The sequence below is a fragment of the Patagioenas fasciata genome, chromosome 1 (genome assembly GCF_037038585.1).
Source record: "Patagioenas fasciata isolate bPatFas1 chromosome 1, bPatFas1.hap1, whole genome shotgun sequence".
Lineage (NCBI taxonomy): Eukaryota > Metazoa > Chordata > Aves > Columbiformes > Columbidae > Patagioenas > Patagioenas fasciata.
Window position 1 is genome coordinate 118,048,979 of NC_092520.1, and position 27,527 is coordinate 118,076,505.

Consider the following 27,527-nt stretch of genomic DNA (forward strand, 5'->3'; position numbering starts at 1 on the left):
AAGATGGAATACAAATGCTCTGATGCCATTCACACATTCTGTCAGCATTTATAAAGGCATTTGCAGCTTTGTCTTTGTAGACAAGGAAGAAACTTTGCAAACAAAGTCAGGCTGAAGGGCAAAATGATTCAGCCAATATAATAAAAATATGTTCTCTAAGATACAGATAAGTTATTGGACCACACACCAATGTATAAAGCATCTTAGTAGTATCAGATGTATTTCTGTCCTTGTAGTACTCAGAAAACACAGTCAGCTGCCTCTGGGTATTTTGGAAAAATATCATTTTCACAACATCCTATGTTACTTTGCATAGAAGTTCCAGTTATTGCTTCAGTACATTAACTTTTTAAGCACAAGAAGCCTTAAAGAGTCTCATAGACTAGATAATGTGATCATGCACATCATAACAAGGAGGTCTATGAAAAGTGCTAGGCATCTGAAGAATAACCTTGTTGATCAGAAGAACTGACACTGCAAGTTACAAAGTTTGATGAAAATACAGAGAGAGGTAGTTTTATTTCTGAAGATTTCCAGTGAACATGACAAATTGCTTGAAATATCAATTCAGCAACCATCATTCACATCACATATTGTCAAATAGAATATTGTTTTCACTCTGGTTACACGATGAGAATAGCTTGAAGAAGTCTGTATTTCTTCCACCAAACCCAACCTGAAAAATAACTCAGTACACTTTCCTTCAGAACATCCTCCAAACAGGTGGTTCTCTCTGGTGCAATAATCCCACCAAGCACAATGAAATCTCCAGAGATAAAATCTTCCATGCTGCTTATGCTTACAGTCTAGTGGGACATTTACACAAGAGTACTATCTTTCAATTTCTGCCTGGCTTAGTACTATATACTAGCAATATAATAATTTGAAACAAGGTTTTAAGTACAAAAGCCATCACAATGCTTTCTCTAGACAAATACTGAAAAAAATAAGGCCAAAATAATTTTTCAGGTGTTTACAAACAAGAAAAAATGAGCTCTTCGTTTTGTCTAATGTTACCTCTAACATTCTCAGAAAGTAAGAACTATCTTTTTTTGCCATTCTTCCCCTGTACTTTATTCCGGGAGAATATTTTTTCCTTCTGGAATCCTAGTACTTATCTTCTTTTTCAAAGTCTCCAGTAAAGATATCTCAATGATATCATCATAGTATCTGGAAATAGAATGACTAGCTTAAGGATCAGAGAAGGCATTTAAAACTAAATTTACACTGTCTATTCTTAACTCAGATAAAAGTGTGAGTGTTAACAGAGTACCCCTTCAGCCTACTTGGAAGATTTTTCACCTATCTGTATAAAGTATATATAGTATGCTAATAACAGTAGCACAGGTTAATAGATTTGTTTTGTTTGATTCAGTATGATAATTCCTATATCTTTTCTTGTCTTTAAAGACCAGAGTTTGAAGGTAGTTTTCCATATACTGTGGTGAGGCATATGGTTCAAATACCCCTGTGGACATCCATCTCACAGGACCCCATACAATGAGCAACCAGCTTTCTTTCTCATTAGAAACTGCCATCTTCTGAATGTAAGTTTAAAATAACTCATGGAGAAAAACTACATAAAGATTCTCTGGGACTCTCTTACTCACACTGGTGAGCCCATACACAACCAAGGTAGAGAGAGACAGCTTCCTGAATAAGTTGTGAGAAAAGGTAGCAATTGTTGCTTGAATGAGGTGCTACTGTTTCCTCCCTGAAGAGGTTAAGGCCTGAGATAATACAGCAAACTCAGCTTCTCTACTGGAGCTGATATTGCAAGTTTTAGCTGCAGAGGGCTGCTGTTATAACCTACCTCTACTGTTTTCAGGATTAGCGATGCCTCTGTAAAGCTGACCTTGTTTCAGAGACCCTTTGTAGAATGCTGCTGGGTAGGTTGTGGTCAGAGCAGGTGTGAGTCATACTATCATATGTGGCCAGCACTAATGCAGGCGTTACCTCAGATCTGGTTACCTTCCACACTCCCTTCATAATCACTACAGATAAACCAGCACTATTAATTTAATCTTAAATAAAACATAAAAATAAAACATAAAAAGTAGATCAGGTGAGTTATACCCCAGAGTTGTCCCTCTCTCTGTTAGACATTAATGTGGGCTCAGGACAACGGACTCAGATGTGAGCCTGCATGCTGTAACCATTTAAACTGAGCTGGGATGAGAGCTACCTGTGGTATCTTTTTATGTAGTATCCTTTTTTCAGTGAGTCCTGGGTGTTTCAGAGAATATATGCACCTCCAAACTCAACAATTAAATGACAAAGGTAATATCTTCTTAATGCCAGGTGAGCAGTGCAGGTCAGATTGATCACCAAGTTGCAGGTATCTGAATGTAAATATCTGAATGTAGGGGCTGGATTTAACCGTACCCACATAGGTATCTGGCATCACCTGAAGAGCCTGTAATGTGGTGTCTGGTCTCCAGCTGTCACACTAGACTTCATAATTCTTCAGGAGAGAGGAAAAGAAAGCAAATAATCTAGTGTCTCCTTATGAAAAGCAACAGGTGTCTCTAGAGAGCAGCTCCCCCCATCTGAGATATCAAAGTCAGTTTGGACAACTTCTGAGCATTCCAGTTTCTCTCCATTGACTAAAGTGCAGCTAAGATAGCCAGCTCAAACTGGTCCACTAACCTACACAATTGCATTAATTAAATATTGAAAATAGTCCCATATAAACTAAGAGGTTATCTGGAGATTTTATGAAATACGTGCAATGAATGTCAATAGCTATTGCACGTGTCTTTCAAAAGAGAGATTCCCTTATACAGCAGTTACTCATTAAAAGCCTTACAAAACATGCCTACACTTATAGGTGAAACAGCAAAGAAAATGTATGCAAATGTCAAGTTTCCTCAGGTCTGTCATCAGGTTTGTCCCCTAGAAACAAAACTCCTTCCCAGAAGTCACATGAAAGAAGTTCCTAAGTAACTATTCACACATAATGTATGTTTTGCCTAGATCCCATCTTCAAAGCATGGATTGGTGGTCCATTTATGGGTATGAGCTAGTCTTTTTCTTCTCCCTCCACATGAAAGTCAGTCCTGAATCTCAACCAATAGCTTCCATGTGAGTATGGTAACTACCCAGGGGGTACTAGCAGAAATCTATAACAAGCTTTGATGTTCCGAAAAGATAATGTAAGACCACACGGACAATTGCCCCTATGAAATATTAAATGCAGATTCTTTTGATCTCAAGAAGTAAGATACTACTATAATTTAATGCTATTCTTTGAAATATGAAAAGAAATAATAGCAAATGAAAACATACCAAATATGAATATTTTTAATGTGGATAGAGACATTTCATATCATTTTTATTTGTGTTCTTTTGAGGTAGAACTGGTCTGCGTTGTTAAAAAAATATTTTTATCTGAATAATTTATTCTTTCAAAGCTTTTATAACCATTCAGAAATTTTTAAAAGCTGAACGTCTGCTTTTATGAGTCTGTCTCCATATTTGGCCATCTAAAACTAGGTCCATGGCATCAGAGTTGGAATATCTTTCAAGTTTATTTAAAAAGTTGCTGGCCAAAAAAAAAGATCAATAAGTCTATAAAATATTCAGTGTAACTTGCGTGACAGATCTTATCTTACAGAAATATATCCTGATGATAGGTGACATATTCACACATTGATTATATGATTTCACTTCCTTTATCATGTTACTGTGACAGGGGAACCAACATAGTTTATTATGATGAGGGCAATGGAGCATTTTGACAAAGCCAGTTTTAAACATACGAATCAAGAACATGACATCAATGAGTAGGTCTTCACTGAGTACTTGTTTAAGCAAACATCTGTCACTGATGTCATTTCATGGATTGTGGTAACTATCCAAAATGCAGTACAAAATTCTTCTTTAGCTCCTCATGGAGCTCTGGTAATGTTTAGAGTGGGTTTATAATGCCGGAGGTATGCAACAGGTGATACAATGTTACCTAAAATTCACAACACTACACAGTTTAAAACTCACTAGCTGTTTATAACTTGGTAAACTTCAGCTACAGAACTGAAAAACACCATGCCATAGAACTGCTGAAGGAAAGTTTTGTTTCTGTTGTGCTTTTTGTTTTTAAGGTTTTGAGTAACAGAGGTTACTTTGCTGTTCAATACAAATGGTGTAGCTATTTCTGAGAATGACATTACATAAAATATTCTTTAAAATACATTACAAGCAAAAGAGGAAAAATAGAAAATTGTGCTTTGGAAATGTTCTGACTCCTCCAAAATTTTGTATAAAGATAGTATTCATATAAGGACTGTGCCTTGTACTGAGTAAATTTGCCCAAATCTTGCCAAGATGTACACTTGTGAAAAATCATACATCTTCTACCTCTCTGAAACCTCATACACATTTTTAAGGTTTTGCCAGTCTCAAAACAAAAGGGGATGGTGCTTGACCGTGTGAGTGCTGCTCTTTGGGCAGCTTCATCCCAAGCACAGCAAAGCATGCTCTGCGAGCATTGGTTGTGGATGTCAGGCACATCTACTCTAAGCCCACACCATGTTCTTCCATCCCTGTAGCATGCCATGGGAGAGCTGCACTTGGAAGTGGAGTAGGAGATGGGAAGGGGGGTGGGAAGGTAGGGTGGAGGAGAGGGGAGTAGAGGTTTGAAAGAGATGTGAAAAAAAGAGGTGTCAGGAGCTGAGCAGAGCTGAGATGGAAAATTCATCCCTGAGAGATGGAAAATTATTAAGAAGGAGTATCAATAGCAGATAATGTGAGTGAGTAAGAAGTGTTGAAGCAAGACACCAGAAGAAAGACAACGAAGAAAATAAGACTGTCACAGCTTTCCTACTGCTTTCTTACTGCTCTTCCAATCATCTGCAACCCTTAACAATTCCACCTGTAAAAAATCTCAGCACTTCTACTTTGCTACAAGGCTGCAAAGTCAAATGTGACCAAACGTGTTCCTCCGCCTCCATCTAGTGGGAGGTCCACACAGCAAGCGTTTCCTCCCTTTTCCAATTACCACTGTACTTTCAAGAATAAGGGGCTGCTCTGCATACCTGACAACCCCAGTTCTGCTTCAGTGAGTTTGCTTGTGTGGGGACACATTCATATACAAACATTGTTCAATTTTTCTTTTCCCACATCCTCTGTGTTCAAATTAATTAGTTCTAAGCCACAAGGCTACACTGAAAGAATCTTTAAACTGTGAAGTTGCCCAGTATTCCAACATTAGCAAATGTCCAAATAAAGTTAATTCATCACTATATGAATATGTGTTATGCCTGGGGATTGAAATTAAAGATCATAAGCCTCCCACTTCATTAAAAATATAGCATGAACAGTGCTTAGGGGTGAATCAGTTTTGTGTCATGACTGGAGATCACTTGATGATTCGGAGATGGACACTGCATGAGGCAAATGAACAAGAAGGATTATGTTAAAAGTCACTAAATGTTCCTGGAACAACAGATTCCACCTAGTTGTTGTCAGAGATTTTCTATTAAAGTAGTATAAATTCTCTGTTCCTACATTTTGGACGTACAACTTGTGATCCTGTGATCTTTTTTGAAGAATTGCCAAGCTTTTGCAGCAGTCACTAAGATAAATAGGAGCACTACACCGAGTATACGTACTGCTATATAGTCTGAGAAATCAGACCTCAGGTATCTCAAATTACCACCTCAAATTAACTGGCACTTCTGACAATTCCCTATCTGTTAAATGGGGAGAATGATACCACAGGGACATTATGAAGATAAATTCATTAATTTCTGTTAATAAGTAGGATACTATGAAAAAAAAAAGCACCAGGGAAAAGCACATTAGGAAATGAATAATTTTGTATTCAGTGCAAGGTTTGTATGGTGTGCAGAAAATTAGGCATGGGGACATATATTAAATGATGATAAGAAAAAGAAATACTGCATGGCTGCTCATTTTGTGAGCAGGATCTGTCTTGTACACCTAATGAGGCAGGGGACCTGTGGGTGGACATTGGTGTGTAATTAAAGGCTGCATCATAATGCAGGTACACAGGACACTGTAGTTCTCTTATTTCTCTCTTAGCGTTGTGACACGGTAATCCTAATATTTCTTTACTAAGTACATTTTTATAAACTTATTCATGGAATATTAAATAAATCACTGAATGTTACAAGTGGGAAATTGTTACTTCCTATCTTAATAAATGCTGTTTTTCCCTAATTTCTTTATCCAGTATAACCTGCTAAGTTTGTGGGACAACCAGAAGGACTACTGCTTTGGACACCATTGAAATGCATGAACAGTAATACTTGCATCAGTATTGATTGCTTTGTGAATGAAATAAAGCACAGGTCAGCCTGTATGTAACTGTGGAGTCCAAGAAATCTTTATATTCCTCAGCAGCTGAGCAAGTTGAGCAGGGTTGACATGCAGAAAGTGTCCCTGCAAGCATTGAGCATGCTGTAATGAAAAAAAAGGTAGAGTGTTCTTTGAGACTAGAATTTGTATGAGACTTATTGTCACAAACATGAGCACATGGTTACTCAGACATTTGAGTCAAATTCTTAGAAAGTTCTGAAAAGGTGGTCTTCAGAGTTTAATAGCCTGAACATTATGAATTAAATTTTCTTTTCTTCCCAAGGAGAATAATAATTATTTCTTAGGTATAATAGTATTTTCTTCAGAATTTCAAGCCATTTTCACAGACTAGAAACAGGAAAGATGGTTCTATTTTCCTTTCAAATATTTGAAAAAACTTTTTACAGTAATTCTCATGCTGAACTGTCTCCATCAGACTTCCCCAAATTTCTAACTGAAGGGGTATAAAAGCTGGACAGCAGGCAGTGAGGAAAAGTTAGCAAGTTCAAAGTGGTTGAAAGCCTGAGCCTCCTGGAAAAAATGGTAGAAGTCTGTAACTGTGTTACTGCCAGTGCCGCCTGTGATACCACTGTTGTGAAACATCACGGACACTTTGAGACACATTGTATAATGAACATCAGGTGAATCTGAGGTCTTCCCAGTGAATGACTTTTTTTTTTTTTTCTTCTGCCCGTATATCGGTAGTTGGTTGCTTTGCCAAGCTACCTTATGATTGCATCTGTGTTAGGTTACCTGCCTTTCAAAATCTACTGTGACGTTGTCAAACTAGTTAGTTCAAAGCTCAATAAAATCCACAAAAATAAGCTAAAATTGGTTTCACTGTGGATAGCATCAGTTGGCACTGATCTGCTCAGTCACAGGGGCTGAAGATGTTCGTCAGCTGCTTCTGCATTGAGCTGGCAATGTCTGGGTGGCATCTGGCTATTTACTTTCACAGTACTTGGAAGACAGAAGACTAAGGTCAGAATGTCTTCTTAACTTCTTCTGAATAAGGGCTAGATCAGGCTGCCAGACAAATTGTTATATTTCTCAGCTGAATAAAGATTTCAGGTAGAAGAGAGAGTACTAGAGTGTCATTTTGTAAGGGGATTCATGGGAGGTTTTCAGCTTGAAATGTTGTGGAGGAATGGTTTGATTTTTCTTTTTCTTTTTTTTTTTTTTCTTTCTTTCTTTTTCTTTAATTTCTGAGCTGCTGCCCTACTGTAAATCTGCATAATATTCTCTCCAAAGTGATGTGGGGAGAAATTTACTAATATAAGTAAGTAACTAAACATGAGGGAGTCACCTCATGAGTGTAACAAAAAGCACTGTAAAGGATGAAGCTGGTTAAGCACTTCTGAAAGACCTCCTTCAGATGTACTCACACGTTTTGCTACCTAAAGCATTTGGGAAATCAAGTTGTTAAAATGTTCCTCATATGTATTCTCTTCTATAATTGTTTATACCTGAATTTCTCTTAGAGCTGCAAATGCAACTGATTACTAGCCTAACATAGCCCTCTCTAGAAAAATTATTTGGCATGAGTTCTGCTTTTACTTGGGAGGAAATGAATATACCTTTTTTTCTAGAAATGAATGCATGTATGAATAAGTTTGAATATATGTGTGTGTGTACATAGGTATATACATTACGTAGAAAAAGCTTAATTTCATCTACTGTTTTATTGGTTAGTCATCAAACTCAATAAAGATCTCGCAGTTCATGCTGAGGAACAACTTTTATTGCTATGGTATTAGCAGCCAAGTTAAGTACCTCTGGCGGCTTGGACAGCATTAGACTATGTCAAAATAAATTGAAAACTGTATAAGCCTGACAAAGGCCAGTGTTGGCTGAAATGTAGAAAGGCTGCAACATGGAATGACAGACATACTGATTTTCCAACATAAACTGAACATTTTTTTTTATTGAGCTTCCTGATTAAGCAAGTTAGCACCAAAGCAAATTACCAAGAAGTGTGCAGGGAGGACTTTGTTTTGGTTTTAAGTTTATTTTTGTTACTGTTTTATATTTGGTAAAATAAGGACTTCTGCTTTATATGAAGTTTCACCCTGTAAACAAGCCCATTTAACAATTCTCAGTTGGTTGGTGTATTTCCCTTAAATGATCTCCATTCCTAATGTGGCATGTTGTAAATGATTATTTTCCTCTTTGTCAGGAGGTTGTATAGTGACGCTCATTGGTACTTAGTCATAAAATGCTAATTCAGCAAACAGCAAATAAGACAAAACTTTTGCTGTGTGTACAAGCCCACATAATTAGGTGAACTGCTGCATTAAATGTAACTGAATCACAGGAACAGGCTAAACCCAATGGTTGTGATAGATGATGTGGCAAAATAATCTAACTAAATAAGGAGTCTGTTCAGGAACAATTAGGTTCCAGTGCTACTAATGTTTATTAGGCTCGATTGTCATCTCCAATCTCAATAAAATCTGATGTCGTGGAGGAGGGAGGGAAGATGAAATTGGGTTCTATTACTTTAGGGCGAGGGAAATTGAGTTAGCAATCCTAATAGATATTGCTGTCAGCACGAGAACCCCAATTTGATGAGGGAAGAATGAGAAGATGCCTGAGACCCTGCCATACTTACAAACATGATGAGTTACACTGCCTCTGAGTGATAAAAAACAATGGCAGCTTTCCATTGCTGCCCATGGAGAACTGCTCAGAGATGCTTTAAAATGTCTCCTAAGGCTCATTTGGTGCACGTTGCATCAGAAGAGGGATGGCAGGAGGTGATAAAGAGGAGAGTTTACAGGTCATGGAAGCAGGGGCTGGCCACTTGGGAGGAATATAAGGCTGCTGTTAGAGGATGTAGGAAAGCAGCTAGGATAGCCAAGACCTCCTTAGAATTACAGCTGGCGAGAGGGGTCAAGGACAGCAAAAAGAACTTTTTCAAATACATAGCAGATAAAACTAATACCAGAGGCAATGTAGGCCCACTGATGAATGAGGTGGGTGCCCTGGTGGCAGAAGACACAGAGAAGGCAGAATTGCTGAATGCCCCCTTTGTCTCTGTCTACTCTGCTGGAGGCTGTCCTGGGGAGCCCTGTACCCCTGAGACCCCAGATAAAGCCAGGTGAATGGAAGAGTTTGCTTTAGTCAATGAGGACTGGGTTAGGGAGCAATTAAATAGTCTGGACATCCATAAATCCATGGGTCTAGATGGGATGCATCCACGGGTGCTGAGGGAGCTGGCTGAAGTCATTGCTGGACCGCTCTCCATCATTTTTGCCAAGTCTTGGGAAATGGGAGAGGTGCCCGAGGACTGGAGGAAAGCAAATGTCACTCCAGCCTTCAAAAAGGGCAAGAAGGAGGACCCGGGTAATTATAGACTGGTCAGCCTCACCTCTGTCCCTGGGAAAGTAATGGAACAGCTTATCCTTGGTGTCATCTCAAGGCACATCAGGGATAAGAGAGTCATTAGGGGCAGTCAACATGGCTTTACCAAGGGTAAGTCATGCTTGACTAACTTCATAGCCTTTTATGAGAATGTAACAAGGTGGATGGATGATGGCAGAGCGGTGGATGTGGTCTACCTTGACTTCAGTAAAGCCTTTGACGCAGTCTCTCACAGCATCCTCACAGCTAAATTGAGGAGGTGTGGTCTAGACAATAGAGTAGTGGGGTGGGTTGCAAACTGGCTTAAAGAGAGAAGCCAGAGAGTGGTGGTCAATGGTGCAGAGTCCAGTTGGAGGCCAGTATCTAGTGGAGTGCCTCAGGGGTCAGTACTGGGGCCAATGTTATTCAATATATTCATTAACGATTTAGACAAGGGAATTGAGTGTACTATCAGCAAGTTTGCTGATGACACTAAGCTGGGAGGAGTGGCTGACACGCCAGAAGGCTGTGCTGCCATCCAGCGGGACCTGGACAGGCTGGAGAGTTGGGCGGGGAATAACCTGATGGAATTTAACACGGGAAAGTGTAGAGTTCTGCATCTGGGCAGGAACAACCCCAGGTTCCAGTATAGGTTGGGGAATGACCTATTAGAGAGCAGTGTAGGGGAAAGGGACCTGGGGGTCCTGGTGGACAACACGATGACCATGAGCCAGCTCTCTGCCCTTGTGGCCAGGAAGGTCAATGGCATCCTCGGGTGTATTACAAGGGGGGTGGTCAGTAGATCGAGAGAGGTCCTCCTTCCCCTCTACTCCGCCCTGGTGAGACCCCATCTGGAATATTGTGCCCAGTTCTGGGCCCCTCAGTTCAAGAAGGACAGGGAACTGCTGGAGAGGGTCCAGTGTAGGGCAACAGAGATGATTAAGGGAGTGGAGCACCTCCCTTATGAAGCAAGGCTGAGGGAGCTGGGGCTCTTTAGTTTGGAGGAGACTGAGGGGTGACCTCATTAATGTTTATAAATATATAAAGGGTGAGTGCCATGAGAATGGAGCCAGGCTCTTCTCAGTGGCAAACAATGATAGGACAAGGGGTAATGGGATCAAGCTGGAACACAAGAGGTTCCACTTAAATTTGAGAAAAAACTTCTTCTCAGTGAGGGTGACAGAGCACTGGAACAGGCTGCCCAGGGAGGTTGTGGAGTCTCCTTCCCTGGAGACATTCAAAGCCTGCCTGGACACATTTCTGTGCAACCTCATCTAGGTGTTCCTGCTCCAGCAGGGGGATTGGACTAGATGATCTTTCCAGGTCTCTTCCAATCCCAAACATACTGTGATACTGTGATAAAATGAGTGACTAAACAGGACCTGTGATGTGTGTGTGAAGCAGATGTGACCTTGCAGCCTGCCCTGCTCTTGCTGATGCAATGCTTGGTGTGTTAGACCAGCATTCAGAAAGGACCACTGGAGGCAAGGTGTGAGGAGAGATATACCGGTACCTGCAGCAGAGGAGAAATGAGGCATTTAACATTTCCATGTCAATCCCTCTAAGTGCTCAAACTGGCTCTTCCGAATCTGTATTTCAGTGATATCACTTTCTGTTAAATTTGACACCACTTGGAGCTTGGATAGTGGTTCTCTTTGTTTTAGAGCGGGTTCCTTAATGCTCTAGACATTGCTTTGTCACTTGGAGATAACTTTCTATTTCCTACAAAAATTGTCATATGCTCTCATTACAACCGTGAACACTGATAGTTGTCAAGCATTGCATTTATACTTAATAAATGCCATAGAGGTGGTTTTAATGCCTTTGGTATATTTCTAAAGAGGGAAGAGAGATGTAAATAATTCCTTGATAGTGCCCTAATGCAGTCAAAATTTCTATAGTTGTATTCTAATATTGAAATGTTCATAGTGAATGTATTTTTAATCAGAAGTGTACAGTTAACAAAAACTAAGGCTGTATTACAAGTATTGGTTTTTAAATTAAAACAGAAGATATATAACTTCAGAAAATATCTATTTTCTTAAAGCTAATATTAGCCCAGCACTCATACTTTTTTTTCTCCTCCATATTATTTGCTCTTTCAGGTTTCTTTTCTGGATTTAGGAAATGAAATTTGCCTATTGGGTTGGCTTGGAGACATTTAGCAACATGGAACATTAGGAAAAGGTTCTTCACTGAGAGGGTGATCGGTCGCTGGAACAAACTCCCCAGGGAGTTTGATCACGGGACCAAGCCTGTTGGAGTTCAAGGAGTGTCTGGATGATGCTCTTAGTCATATGGTTTAGTTTTAGGTAGTCCTGCAAGGAGCAGGGAGTTGAAGGCAATGATCCTTATGGGTCCTTTCCAACTTGAGATATTCTATGATGCCGATTCTATGAACATGCGTGAATTCCACTAGGATATTACAAACACATACTCTCTTTCCAGCACAAAGAAAAAGTGTTTGATATCCTCTTAGAGACTAGCAGGGCAGAAAGCAGAAAGTTCCTTTTGAGACTGTCTTATAACAGAGTGAGAGAGCAATTAAACAATGAAATTGAGGACACATCTCTATTGCACAATCACAGCTTCAGTAAGGAACACAGACAGTAATAGTTCATGTATCTCTTGGAAAGAGCTTGATGACCTTATTTATTCAGGCAACTCATAAACAGCAGTCAGCAATCCTACAAACACACAAATTAGACAAGTGCCTAAGGCTGATGTTATTATAACCTTACAGAAGAAATCATCGATGACAAGTTTACTGAAATTTGAATAATCTCCACTATCTAGGGAAACTTTATATCATTCAATATTACTACTAGTATTCAAAATGTCTGATTTGGGATTTAAGTTCACTGAATCTGTAGCATGCCTTGTGCATCCTACAACGAACATTTCACATTTCTAAATACCTATGATCCCTTTGCATCTTCTCTAACAGTTTGCCTTAACAGAATAATTACTTTCATATCCAGATATCCCATATCATATTTTCCTAACAGGAGAGGGATGAAAATTTTCTTACATATTTGAGCAATATCTTTACCAGAAGTTATTCACTGAAATGTCAGTAGTTTTTGTTTGTTTGTTTGCTTGTTTGTTTGTTTTCCTTTCTATTCTGCACAAAGTGAATTTCCTTACTTGAGAGTTTAGGAGACCTGTATGGATACTGCTATCCACTACAACGGTAATTTCTCTCCAGCACACTTGTACTTCTGAGCATAACCACTAGACACAGAAAGAGGATCTTCTTTCTCTAAGGTTATTCCAGAAAACTGCGTGGCTGATAGTAAATGCATTGATCCTAACTGGAGACAGCTTGTATTACCATATTATTTTGTGCTACTTTCTCTGTGTAAAACAAGTAGAAATATATAATCTCATGTGGGAGAATTGAGGGATTTTCTTGAGGCTGAGTTGTGGAGGGGTTGCTGTTAGATGGAGATTTGTTACTGAACCAGCCAGGAATTTCAAGGCTGGGAACAGGACCTACCATGGGAGAAAAGCAACTCTGAAATAACAAGGCCCCAATATACTGTAAATCAATGGACCTATTAGCAGTGAGACTCAGGCACGTGGACAGCCTGTGAACATGGACAATATTCAACCAGCTAATGCATGCTTGGAGCATGGACACGTGATCACGAAATAACTGCATATATAGGGAGGTTTGTCTCTGTAATAGATGGCTTCACTTGAATTCATATTGGATTGTGTGGAGTCCATGATTTTTTGCCCTCGCAACCTTATTGCAGTTCCAGCTCAGTATCTTTCCTAAGATCATCTTCCAAAATCACCTTCTGCTTAAATCTCCCTATATCTTCCTTTTCATCTATTATTTTCTTTCAAAGCTAACCCTTTTCCTCTTGAATTATTTTTGTTGTTCAATAGGAGTGCTTCAGTGAGTGTTTTGATACATTTATTTTTATTTTTGAAAGTCTAATGTGGAAATATTTGAAATAAGATTTACTTTTTTTCTCTACAGGGGTTATCAGCAGTTTCTTGGTGAGAACTCATTATTTTTAGCAAAGTTTTGTAATTATTCACTGATATTCAAATAGCTTGACTAAATTAGTAGCTTTTACTTTTTACCAGTCAGAATTTTTTTCTCTCAGAAGACATCTAAGAAACTGAATTCCCCATGTCATTATGCTCCAGTCCATACCTGTGAATAGTCTGATCAATCAATACATAGATTTATGTCATTCTTCAACTGAACTGAAAAAAAGTCTTGCTAGTCAGAAAGTTGTGAAAATGCTCTTCTTTGAGGGTCAGTACAATGCAATATTCACATGCTTGGTCATACTTGGACACTCTTCCAGGTGACATACACACCCACCCTTTAAAGACCTACCTACCTATTATACAAGGTTGACATAGAAATTGAAAAAGACATTTAAGAAAGAAATTTATTGTAACTGCCTTTTCTTCTTGAAAAAATCTTTTTTCCTTCCCATTACTTAAGGCCTTTCATTATTCTAAACCTGTAGGTGTGGGGAGAACTAGTTTGACAAAGTATCTAATTTCTAATGTTGGTGCACCATGTTTAGTCTTTATTTGTCACTGAGAACAAAATGGTTGTGGTACTCATGAAAAATTTTATTTTCCATAATATAGCAAATAAGGGTTAATTAGTGTCTCTTCACAAGACTGCAACAGACAGATGAGCAACCTTACCTGCTCTCATGTTTTTCTGTAAGGTTAATCTTTAGGTATCTTATTTCATTTTGGCTCAATTGAATTTGTAGTTTTCTTTACTTTCTTTCCCCCATTATAATTAAATTTGCTCAAAAACCCAGCTATCTTACTTTCCTGGATTTTCATCATTTATTTTATGTTGAGAAGTAGAGCTAAATTTACATGTTTACAGTACTATTACTTTTAAAGAAAAAGTTAATCTTATACAGAGAATCACAGGACCTGTGCAAATTGAACTATCTTCACATTGCCTCCAAGATTTACACTCTATTGCTTTCATATGAAAATTACTAAAGCTGAGTATTTCCTGGATAGCACAAAAAATGTGAAAATGTGCATTACTTTTATTAAATCTGAGAATATTTCCATTCCCTACCACAAAACTGCCAGAAAAGCAGAAAAATATAACTGCTCTATTTATTTCCAAAATCTTTAAAAATATTTATTCTTTTATGTCAAATAATTTTTCTTCATCAACAGAAAATCTCTGAGAGATAGATTTATATTTTTCTGAACTTGTTCATTTATTCTGAAGCTTTGGACTTTGATAGATACCTTTCTCTCTTGGAAGGGAAATAATTTGTTCTTTAAACCATCAGCTTTCTCAGAAGTTTGTGAAATTTTGTTATTGTGGTTGTCATCAGGTTCTTGATAAGAATACCTTGTGAATTAAAGTTCTCCAAAAAAGTCTCTGTTTTCTTTTTGCAACTGAAGCAGGTGTAAAACACAGAGATGACCTATTTCTCTGGCCTCCAGCTCTGAAAATTTGAAATCTTTCACAGAATTGCTCAAGTAATATGGTGTCTCTTTTGAACTACGTACTAGTGTCTCTCTATCTCTAATAAAAATGACTGCAAACCAGGCATTTTCTCTGAAGCCCTTTTGTTACAGATCTGCCTGTCCTTTTCTCTATCATATTCTTTGTTTCAACTGTGTCTTAAGGTTTGTTCCATTTTACTGATTTACAGGAAGCCAAAATTCTTCTCACTTCCAGTAATTCCTTATAGTTGTTGGACTCTCTAAAATTATTCTAATTCCAGGATTCTGACAGATGCTGTGTCTTCTTTGTTCTCATTCTCCATTTTAAGGATGGGAAACTTCAGTGAGAAAGCCCACAACATTTTTTATCTATTTCATCTTTAGCATTTTCTACTGGAAATTTCTGAGAGGTGTCTGTAGAATTCTTGTACTTCTGTGAGGTCACACAATATAATTCTGCTCGGTCTTCATCTGTACTGTTTGCTATTTGATTAACAGCATATTAACAACAAGTGTAAGTGATGGTGGCAGCTGATTGCTGAGGAGAATTTGGGGGGGAGGATATTTATATATTCTGTATTGTGGCAGTGAACAGTACGTGTGAGTCTAATTCCAAAGTTCCTTAATTTCCAAATACTGTACAGATCTCATTTTTCTAACACTTTACTAGCTCTTTGTATAACTTCCTCTGTCCAGTTCTCAACAACCTTGACCTACAAGGGGCAGCCTATGGCATTTCAACAGTCTCCTGCTCCACAGATTTTTTAAGATACCTTAAAAACAATAAAAATGAAAGAATTGATTCTGTCTATGGCTCATAAAAAAACTATTAGTTGTCATTCCTCTTTAGATAACCTCTAATTTACATCTTCATTCTTCAGACTATCTCCTAAAAAAAAAGTGACTTTTAGCTAATAAAGTGGCTTTCATTTTCTTGGTCCTTGTAGAGAACAAAGTGTTCTGTGTATTTTTCATCCCCAACTTGAAAATGCTGGTTTTGTTACAGTATATTACCCGGTATATCTACCTGTATTGTTTGTAAACCCTTCTTTTTCTTGACAAGGTCATTTGGACCACTATCTCTTACAGATACAGTTTTTATTGACTCACAAATCCACAGCTCATCAACCCATATTCTCTTAACATTTTTGTTTCTACAATGTAATTTCAACTCTGTCAGACTGAGATCTGCCTATAAAGCACTAAGCTGAAATACCAAGTGTATAGCTTAAAACTGACTTCCATTTTTTACAATGGAGAGATAATAAATGCCCTGGTTATTCTTCAGTCACCCAGTATATATGGTTTACTTTTTTTTTTTTTTAAATATTCTTTTGTCATTTTATATAACCTACATCCAAAATTAACTTTGTTAACCATAGTCACAAACAGCTAAGTATGTGTCTTCACATCATTCCTCAGTCTTGCTGCTTCCTCAGTTGAAATGCCCTTCCATGTGGGTTTCCAAACAATCCTTTCCACATCCTTATTTTCCTTTACCACTAAATATGGAAACTCACACTTACCCAGTGATGGTGAGGAACACCCATCCTCTCTTCACCTTGAGGTGAAGTCCCACCTGGAGGTTTTCAGTTTGCCACCAGTGTGAAGCTGCAGCATCGTGTTCAGATGTCAGTGTTTGGGTGGAACTGGGAGGCGGATTGCTCACTGTTTCAGGTCATCCTTCTCATTTCCTCTGTTAATCTATACCCACCTCTCTTTCCTTTTGTAGTGGATGCACTCGACCCCTCTCACAGCCAAACCACCAGCGGTTTGGTCCAGGCTCTAGAGGAGCCCTAAATTACTTCCCTGCAACAACTTTCTTCTTGGGTTTAGAATTATGCTTTTCAATAACCATTTCATATTTATATTACCAACAGTAGCACTTTTGATATTTTGTGTATTATTGTTTGTTTACTCCTAAATTCCCTCAAACAATCACAGCTACATGATTTATATTTACCACTTTTCCTTTCCTAGCTCTGTGATTTAGATTAGAAAAATCCACTTCTCTGAAATGGTGAAGCTTTTACCTTTCTGACATATTTGGTTTGTAATTTTTTCGCACTATCTCCACTGACATCAGTTTCTATAGGACTGCATTCCTTTCTTTTATCTCTTTTTTGATATGCTTCTATTCTTGATATGTAAAGTACATTACAATATGAACTGCATTGAAATGAAAGTGTCCTCTGACCTTTACTTATTATGACGGACAGTAGTCTCGTTCAGTTCTTTTATTTTCCTCATAGTAGGGCTATGGTCATAAATCACCTGTGCCCCTTGGTCTCCCAGACTAAGACTTTATAGGCCTTTTCAGAATCCACTGTTTTGAGCAAACTTACTACTGTGGTCTTGTTTTCAGCTACAGAAGACAGCAGATCATTACTTAAAACAGTTATTAGAATCTCTCTCTCTCTTCTGTGCCTTGTGGGAAACAGATAGTTTCTAGATTATTTCTTCCTTTATGTTCTAAATCCTCTTGATTTTATTTTCCAGATCCATACCTAATTATAGCTTTGCAACTCTTAGTCAGTATCTGTAGATTACTGATCCTATTCCCAGCTCTTTCTAACTGATTTTAAACCTGTCAAATCCTGATCGCACTGGGTATTTAGGTGTAAGATTACTAAAATTAAGCAAGAGATGAAGGAGTAGAGTATTTTCTCTGGGATATTCATTTTAAGGGGTTGCAGATTGTGCATTTTTCTTCAGCTTTCAGTCACAATATATTTGCTCAAGTGGTATGCCATCAAAGAAGTTCATTTTGGTATTCTACCAGTATTTTCATTTTTGTGTAAATCAGTATGGAAAGTTTTTAAAAGCATCATGTCTTACTCATTACACTCTCCATTATTCTGTTTACCGCTCAGCAACAAAGCAGAGAAAGAAGGGATGGAAGAAGAACACAAGAGTGAGAACACAGCTTGTTTTATAAATTGCAATACATGCAAATAAATATCTTGATAACTGAATACCGTTCTACTTTGACCAACTGCATTCAGTACAGTCAAACAGAAAAAGTGTTTTACACAAACATATTGGAAATGGACGTGTTCATTAAGTACTTCAACAGCTGTCTCATCCAGATTCCGTATTTTCCAGGTTTGCTATTTAAAGTTTCAGCCAGTTTAGTATTTTCTGCCTCTTCTCTCTGCACAAATGGAAAATATTTCTCTTTCCCTCAGTCCCCAGCTCAATGTAGAATTCATCTTACTATATAAAGAGCTCTTTGCCTGTCCTACTAAATTCCTTGTAAAGTTGACGGAGGGAAACAGGAATTTCTAGGATGAGATTCATCATCACCTAATGGAGATACCTATAGTGAGGCAGGTGAATGGTGAATGAAGAAGTCTATTTCTTGTTAATAACTATAAGGAAATAATAGATTGTCCAGACCAGACATAAGCTGCAAGCAGAATCCCCCATATGTCTCAGCTATACCTATATCCACAATAAATAACATTAATTACTGGCAGATGTACATGGTTTTGAAACTAAAAAGGATCATTATAATCACATAGTCTGATTTCCTGTATAACCCAGACCTGGTGTTTTAGACAATAATCCTTTCACTGAGCCAAATAACTTGTGGCTCAACAAAAAAACTCAATTTTTTCCTTGCCTGCCTTCTTCTCTCTCTAAGATCAAACTCTTGGACGATCTTACATACAAAGTCTATGAACAATGATAAAAAAGCTTTTTTCTACAGTTTAGGGCATTTCCAAGACACAATTAGTAGATTTGATTTCTGCCTACAGTTTGCCTCCTACCTAAAAATGTGTACTCACTGCTTATTTTAAGAACCTCTTTGTAAAACAACACAGTCCCATGCTCAATGCCCTGAAAATCACTTCATATTTCCAAACCTAGGGTTTAGAGTTACTCTATTTTTGGTATTTTATATATACTTCACTGTATTGTAGAACTGCTTTTGTTTTGTCTTTTTATTGTAGTGCTAAATTTGGCATTAGGTTTTAATAACTGCTCAGTGCTTTGAGACCATGCTGGAAGGTATTTTATCAATTTAAGTTACTATTCTATTATTGCTTTGCCCCAAGGCTCACCTCATTTTCAGCAAAGCCCATTCAATTTTGTGGAGTCATCACTTTTCCCCTCTATTCACTCACCCTCCCATTTCCCCAACCATTTCTTTTGCATTGAAATGGGTCAAATTAACAGTTTTTTTCTAAAGCATGACTTCAACTGGTAGGATTATTCTGGACTGTAACTTGCCTGGTGCCACCCTCCTCAGTAGCCAAAGGAATCAGATATCACATCTACATGTATCCTGACTCTAGAAAATAGGAGTATATGAGATGTATGAAGGTCCACAGTCAGGATTTTATGTTGGGTTCGAAAGTATCCAAAATATACATTCAGACTTTGGAGTATTTAAACTCTGTTTTCATGACTCTCCCAACCAGCAAAGCTATACTTCAGAAGATAGGAGAGTATTTAATCTAGCAGTGAAGGATGAATTTTTTATATGTCGTTTGTGGTAAGCAATAGAAAGTCTCACTGAACCACAAATCTTGTAAGCATTTTCATGGGAGAGGAGACCTTTTCAGGTTCTTGCCTTGAAACTTTTAACTAAACTCACTTAAAGTTTACCCTTGGGCTTATAAATTGTGAGCTCTGCTTTGGTTTCTAAAGACACAGCTTTTTAGGTGAAGATGAAACTTTCAGAAACAGGGAAACTCTGTTTTGACACTGATGGCATGGGACATATATCTCCCCATGGTATCATTTTGGATGAAAGCTAAAGTAAGTCTTATCCTATCAGTCTTCAAATTACATACACTGAAGGATGAATACAAGACAATTACCAAGATCAGAGGAAGGGGTACAGAAGGTAAGAAATCCTTTCAATGAAGACTATGAACTTTTAAAGACCATGGAAAAAGAGGAACCACGGAAATATAAATTGAGAAACAGAAAGTTCAAGTCCATTGCAGAGAGCAAATAGTGTGCTTAGGCCCATCAGTCATCATCCTCAGTGTAAACACAAAATTGCTTTTCAACCTATATCAGTAACATTTGGCTAGTTTAAGTGGGAAGAGAATCTATCATATAAGAAAAATCACAAATTGATAATTTCTAAACTAAAATTCTCTGACACAAGCAAAGAGTCACAGAATGGTTGAGGTTGGAAGGGACGTCTGGAGGTCAGCTGGACCAACACCTGTGTTCAAGCAGAGCCGCCTAAAGCCACAAAGACTTCCCAGTCTCTATGGGAAACCTGTGCCAGTACTTGACCGCTCTCACAGTAAAAAAGTGTTTCCTAAAGTTCAGAGGGAGTCTTCTGTGTTTCAGTTTGTTCCCATTGCCTTTAATCCTGCTACTGGCCAGCACTGAAAAGAACCTGGCACCATCCTCTTTGCACCCTTGCACCCTCCCTTCAGTAATTCATGTACATTGATAAGATCCCCTGTCAACCTTCTGTTCTCTGGAATGAACAGTTCCATCTGCTGCTCCATCATTCAAATCATTAATGAGAATGTTAAACAGGGATGAACCTAGTATTGACCCCCGGGGTACACTGCTAGTTACTGGCCTCCAACTAGGATTCACCAACCTCTGGACTTGAGCATTCAGACAGCTTTCAATCAACATTATTGCTCATCCAGCCTACACTTCATCAGCTTCTCTGTGAGGGTGTTATGGGAGACAGTGTGGAAAGCCTCACTGAAGTCAAGGTAAACAATATCCACTGCTCTCTCTATCAAGAGGAGAGAAAGGATTTCCAAAAACTCTTTGTCTCTGACAGAAGCCAATCCATCAAAGAAGTCACCTTACGGTGTGGAATTAAAAAAAAAAAAAAAGCATTCATAAATTTTCAATTATTGTTGCCAAGAGAATAGTCTTGCTGGCCCTTCTTTAGAGAGAGAGGGAAAAAGGTAGACTCTTCCAAGGTAAACTATTTATAGCTTGCAAGCAGGACACTTAGATTGGATTACAAGTGCTTTTCTCTCTACAACAACTACAAAGACAGCCTAGAGTAGAGTTATATTTTTGGACCTCATCTAATTTCCTAAAGCCAGATTGGCTGAAACCATGCTAAAATTAAAGTGCATTTTTCACCACTGCATACCTTAGCATTTTGCTGCCTCAGTGTGTTTGAGTAGAACTGTTTAACATAATTGCTAGTCATTTGGGTATGATGGTGAGTGCTGAGATGGTAATATTTGCAGATGATGCAATTGCTTAAATGACCAGGACTGAATTGTCTGTCACTAGCCTTTCTTGAAGGCTATGCAGATGGCTGATCTGATTTGGCATTTCCTGTACAGTGTACTCCCTGTCTGATGCCTATACTGAGCTTTTATCACTATTGACTAAAATCCATAGAAAAACAGCAGCAACAGCAGCAGAAAATTCTCCAATGGATTTCATACACTGCTCTTTCTTATGGAATCAAATTCTTGCTGAAGAGGAGACAGAAGTCTGAGGCAATTTGAGACATCTAGGGTTTGAGAAAAGAAGAACATAGTTGTATTATGAACCTGACTTCTGGTCAAGAGTTTTTTTTTTTTCCCCAAGAGGAAACTTTTGAAATGTTTCCTGATCTTTGTGGAACATTGTTCTATAACAAAGTCCCTTAGTTGCATTCTCTCAGCCAAGAAAGTTTAATTCCCAGTTTTCATACATTTTACTCTGGATTTCCAGCTCAGAGGAAGAAAGGAAAAGAGGTTCAGCCACTACATTTAGTTCAGGGAAGAAAGATGACAATATCCTTCTTAAAGTATCTCAACACCTATGTGCCCGGTGCCAGCCACAAAATGAAAGTGAAAAGGTACGCAAACAATTATGGGTCTTGAAAACTTTTTTTTTTTCTTTAAATCTTTAACAACACATGAGCTTATGAAGGAACTCTTATTTTAGCCATGTCAGTTTTCAACTCTAAAAACAAAACTAGCTGGCAAGTTAAGAGTTATGCAAACACTGGACATTTTTTCTTTGCTGCAAGTCCAAAATACAGTGGGATGAGAACTAAGAGAATACCTCTTACTTATTCTTCGCAGCTTAAAGACAGCTCTATCTTTGGCATGAACAAGCATGGATTAACTTTAATAACAACACAAGACATAGTGCTGTAACCCAGGTTCATAAGTTTCTTTTTCGTTGCCTTCAACAAAACCACCACTTAAATCAAACTCTCCTTAAGAAATGCTGATCTGCAGAATATTACCAGATGGGTCTCCTGCTTTCTGAAGAAAGGGGGAAATGAGAGAGCCTCATGTTTAATGGCATATGAAAGAAGAAATACAATGTGTAAACTTTCCACTGACGGATATAATAGTGTTCTCACTTTTAAAGAAAAACAGTACTTCCTAGCAGGAGGCCTGCAAGAAATTTAACAATTACTCAAGATTTAGTTGTACAGCATGGCATTTTCGAACATGTGCAGAGTCTGTTATTTTTTGTAATTAAATTAATTTAAATAATAAATAATGTAATTAAAATACATTAGGACTGTGCAATCCCTAGGGCTGGAACTGTGTGTGGAGAAGTGATGCATATTCAATGTGAAGTTTAATGAGTAAGAAAATGCAGAATGCTGGAAATCTGGTAATGTGCAATATAGTTTTGACACCCTCCCCCTTCTTCCCTGTTCCTTTTCAGAGTAAAGGAGGACCCAATTTATCGAATCAGGCTTTAAATCAGTCAAAAATCTCTTTTGTGAAAAAGAAAATGTTGCTAGTGTTTAGGTTTTTTTTCAGCACAACATGTGGTTACCCAAATGTTTCCCTACAATAGTCCTAGTGAAAAGTGATAGGAAATTGACTCGGTAACCCTGTAATAGCAATGTTTACTTTACCCTCATCAGAATTTTACAGACTATAGGAAATCATTACTTGTCTCTTTGTTACAAGGCTGACCCTGATTAAAAACTCCTGCAGAGACTTTCAAAAGAGACTAATGCTGTCAGAGCTTTGCTTTTAGAGATCATGACCATTCTTGATTTTTTTGAGGATGGATGCTAAGTGTTTTCTGAATATCAGCATCTGCTAAGCTCTTCAACAAGAACTAAGGGTCCCCAGTCTCTCTCCCTAGCTTGCTGAAGGCTTTCGCTTTCGATGTTGCCTGTAAGATCAACACAGCTTTATCTCTGTGATCTGGGCTGCTGATCTCACACAGGACTTCGTTCTTGAGGTATGGTTTTCCCCATGATGGGATCAGGCCCAGCATTTTTAATTTTTTTTATATGGTGAGAGTGGTAAAACACTGGCCCAGGTTGCCCAGATAGGTGGTAGGTGCCCCATCCCTGGAGACATTCTGGGCCAGGCTAGATGGGGCTCCGAGCAACCTCGTCTAGTTGAAGATGTCCCTGCTCATTGCAGGGGGGTTGAAATAGATAAGTTTTGAAGTTCCCTTCCAACCCAAACTATTCTATTCCACACTTGTGTATGGCCCAGCTATCTGTGCCCCTTTGGTCAAGGGGCACACCCCATCTCGGAGGCACGGCGGCACCTGGGACCAGGAGATGGGAGGACCTGCAGTGCGCAAGCAGAGGTGCTGCAATGTGTATTTCTCCAAGGTGCCAGGGCTTGCTCCTTTGTGGAAGGACAACAGGAGCCTCGTGTGTGGAGTCTTACTTTCTGGGGTGGCCAGACTGGGCTGGCAAAGCTCATGTGAACTTGAGCGGTCAGTCTGAGCCAGGGATACCTTCACCTACATAACGGGAAAGTACTCACGATTAGATGGCACCTTGAGGGGGCTCTAGCATTCTGCACACTGTGGTGGGCTGCAAAAAGCTTGCACTCATGCTGCTGGCTTTCCTGATTTCATAACCATCCAATATTTAACATTTTCATTAGTTGCTTTCTTTGTGTGTGTGTGTGTGTTTTTTCTCCCCTTAAAGCCCCAGTTCCTGCAGCCAGGTAATCGCAGGAGAAGCTGAGTTTCACCTAAAAATTTTCTGATGAAAGTTTAAAACACAGGATTGTAAAGATTCAAAAAACAGATGAAAAATACAAAGAACTCTTACATCTCTATTGTTGTCTTAAGTGCTAATGATTGTAAGGCCTGTCTAATGGTTTCAGGAGGCCTGAGTCAGGGGTTTGAAATCATTAGCAATATTGATGCCTCTGAGAAGTGAATGTTTAATACTGTCTTTCTTGTGGCTGGCCAAAATTACTGTTCAGCCTGCTACTTTGCTCATAGACAAAAGAGCCTTTATTTCCAATGGTTAAGGTCAGGGGTTTGGTGCTGAAGACCCAGGAAAATATCCTGACAGATTACTATGGTGTACACATGTCTATGTGACCACTTTCTGTTATATTTAGCTATTATCAGTATTTACATACCAGAGTAATTCAAGATTTGAAATAAGTGATTACAGAGTGGTCAAAGGATTGCCTTCTGAGCGTTTTAAAAACTCCAGCAACAGGAGTAGGCTCTTCACACACATCCTTTTCCATTCCTGCCATGCCAAATATTGCGAACTACCAACTTCAGAGGTTCTCAATAAATGAAAGTAGTGACAGGATCAAAGTTGTTGTGATTGTTTAGAATAAGCTAAATTCTGAGGCTCTTTCCAGTTTTTAGCACAACACACATAAGTATTTTGACTTCTAACACTGACTGAAGTCGCTGCAAACGTTGGGTACCTCCACTGAAGCTGGACACGAGAGTGTGACCCCTTCCTTAAATACTTTGCTCAATATTGTATGAGTTCCAAAGTTCTCAGTGTATTTTTGATGAAAACTAATATAATCTACAGCTGTAGATGACAGATGGGTATTTCCACCATTTAGTGAAATGTAGCTATTTCTATTTCCACAGCCCTGTTTATGTACTGGGGACATGGAAAGATTTCCAAGCGATCAGAAGGTGGCAGCAGATCTCTGTTTCAGTTCTGAAGTGATTTCAACCTCTGCAGCAACTCAGAAGGAGAGACAAGAAAGAAAGAAATGAAATAATAAAGTTTAAAATTAACTTACTGAGGAAAAAAGGTATCTTAACTTTAATACCACAGGTACCTATGAGAGGACTGCCTCTCACCTCTGCTGATCACATTGTGCTACTTCAATAGCAGGTCCCTCACCGAATGCCTTGAAGATTCAGCAGAGAAGCGGAAGCATTCCCACTAGGCCAGGAGCAGCCTGTGAATGGCAGCTTGCGGAGTGGCAGCCAGTGGTCAGCCTCAGTGGATACAGAAGCAAGGGTAAAAGTGCTCTCTGCTCTCACACTAGACACATCAGCATTGTAGTCTTTACTTACACTGAGCAAATGCAAGTATACAAGCCTGATGTCTCTGTAGTTGAGTCAACATGTTGGCTAATGTAGATCTCATCCCTTGCAAGAGCAGACCGCCCTGTGCCTTGCCATCATGTCTGGGAGCAATGCCTGGGCAGAAGTAAAGGGAGGGTCTCTTTCATTCAAAGGGAAAAGCTGCTCCTTCTTTCTGCGAACTACGTTGGGAAAATCTCCCAGGTGATCACAATGGATCCTCCTCAGATGGGGACCCTTCCATCTATGCAGGGCTCTCCAGGCAGTGCCTGGGCCGTAGCAGAACCAGTACCAGAGGCAGCCCTGCCAGGAGCAGGTGCCCATGGCAGCCTGTCATACTTGCTTTGGGTGCTCACCTCCTCGAGAGATACCTAAGAAGGCAGAGACTCATATCATAGAATCAGAGAATCAAGGATCCTGATTTAAACTTCCACATTTCTGTGAGTTCTGAAGGCTGTCCCTGCACAATCACCCCTAAATAATCCTGGCTAATAACAGGACCAAAGAAAGAGGAGTCATTGTTTTGCCTGTCCATGTACTGCCTCCTCCTTTCTTTGTTGCATTGCCTCTTTCTAATAAACTTTTTTCTGCTTTTGATCTGTGGATGTTACTTACATGTTACAACTGCTCCAGTCTACTAGCCAGCAACACAGAAGGTTCACTGTTAGAAAGGAAAATAATTTGAAGCAAAAAGAGGGAACTGCTTAATAACAGTACTAAAAAGGTCATAATTAATGATTTGGTTGTAAAGGTGAGAAGCTAAAGCCCAACATTTACTAAATAGTTTATTGTTGAAAAGGGAAACTTCATCTGTGGTAGTATTTTTAAGCACGTGAGGTGGAGCTTAGCAATGAAGGGAAGCTTTCTTTTTCTTGGTTGAGTTTAGGTGTCAAAACCCATTTCAAATTAATTTACTTCCATTGGTGCAAGGCAGCCAGTTTTGTTTGTTCAAGGATTGTCTCTGATTGTTTTATTTAGTTTCTTTGAAAATAAACCAAAGCACTGAGATTGATTCATGGATTCTTAAATCCAAAGGGAAGTTGTGTGAGCATCTCATCTGACCTGGGGAACAACATAAGCCACACTCTGTTGCTGCATTGAGTCCAGTGATGTGGGTGGCTAAGTTGGAATAAATCTGTTATGAAAATGATAGTCTTTGACTTAAAGTCTCCATGTGAAGTGGTGAAGTAGTCCTGAAGATTAGTCCGTAGAACGGTTAAAAGTTCTAGTTTATTTCCACTTTGAATATTCCTAACCAATACAGCAAGACAGCAACTACAGAATCACAGAGACAGGTAATAAACTGGTAGGAACTTGACAGAGAGAGTATGAGACATCTAGAATAGGAAAGGGAAAATCTTGCCCCTCCATCCATCAAGATGTTGCTCATTACAGTACTCCATGTACTCCACAGTTTTCTTCCGTGTCTGTTTGTCTCCTAGAGAAATGAATCCACCACCAGGAAAAACCTGAGTTCTCAGTGTGTCAATATTCAGAACTTTGTTACAGATATGAATATATTTCGTTGGACAGTGTTAAAGAAATAAATCAGAATGCACATCACCAAGTTGATAGCTGCCTCGTCATTGACCAGATTCTCATGTTAAGGACACTCCACCTCTCCTCATCTCCTGTGATTTTCAGTGGATGTGGTCAAGCTCAGCACCGGTGTTGTCAGTGAGTCACATGACTCTCCATTCCCATATCTCAAAGCAGACACTATCCTTTATTTTTAAAATATTTACATTCAATTTAATTGCAATATTGATTTTTATGACAGTTATTTCAATTTACTGTGAGTATAATCAAAAACAGAATATACCTTGTAACAATTATCATCAAAATAATCAGAATTGTTTTGCCTCCTTCCTAGAAGAGTGAAAGAGTTCAGAAAGACTTTTTCTAGCAGATCCTTCTAAGCCATTATCTCAGTAGAAATGAAGGAAAACACACAAAAAAATCCAACTACTGGCATGAAAAAGTGGAAAAGAATAAGACAAGCAATTCTTAGCAAAGGTTTCAAAGGGTAATGTTGTTTGATGGAACTATATCAGATGAGTATTACAGAACCTTTCAAAATTACTTACAGGAAGAATCTCATTTTTTAGGAAGGGGCTGTCACTAGCAGAAACAGTTCCACTATTGTAAAAAAAGTAGTTTTGGAAAGG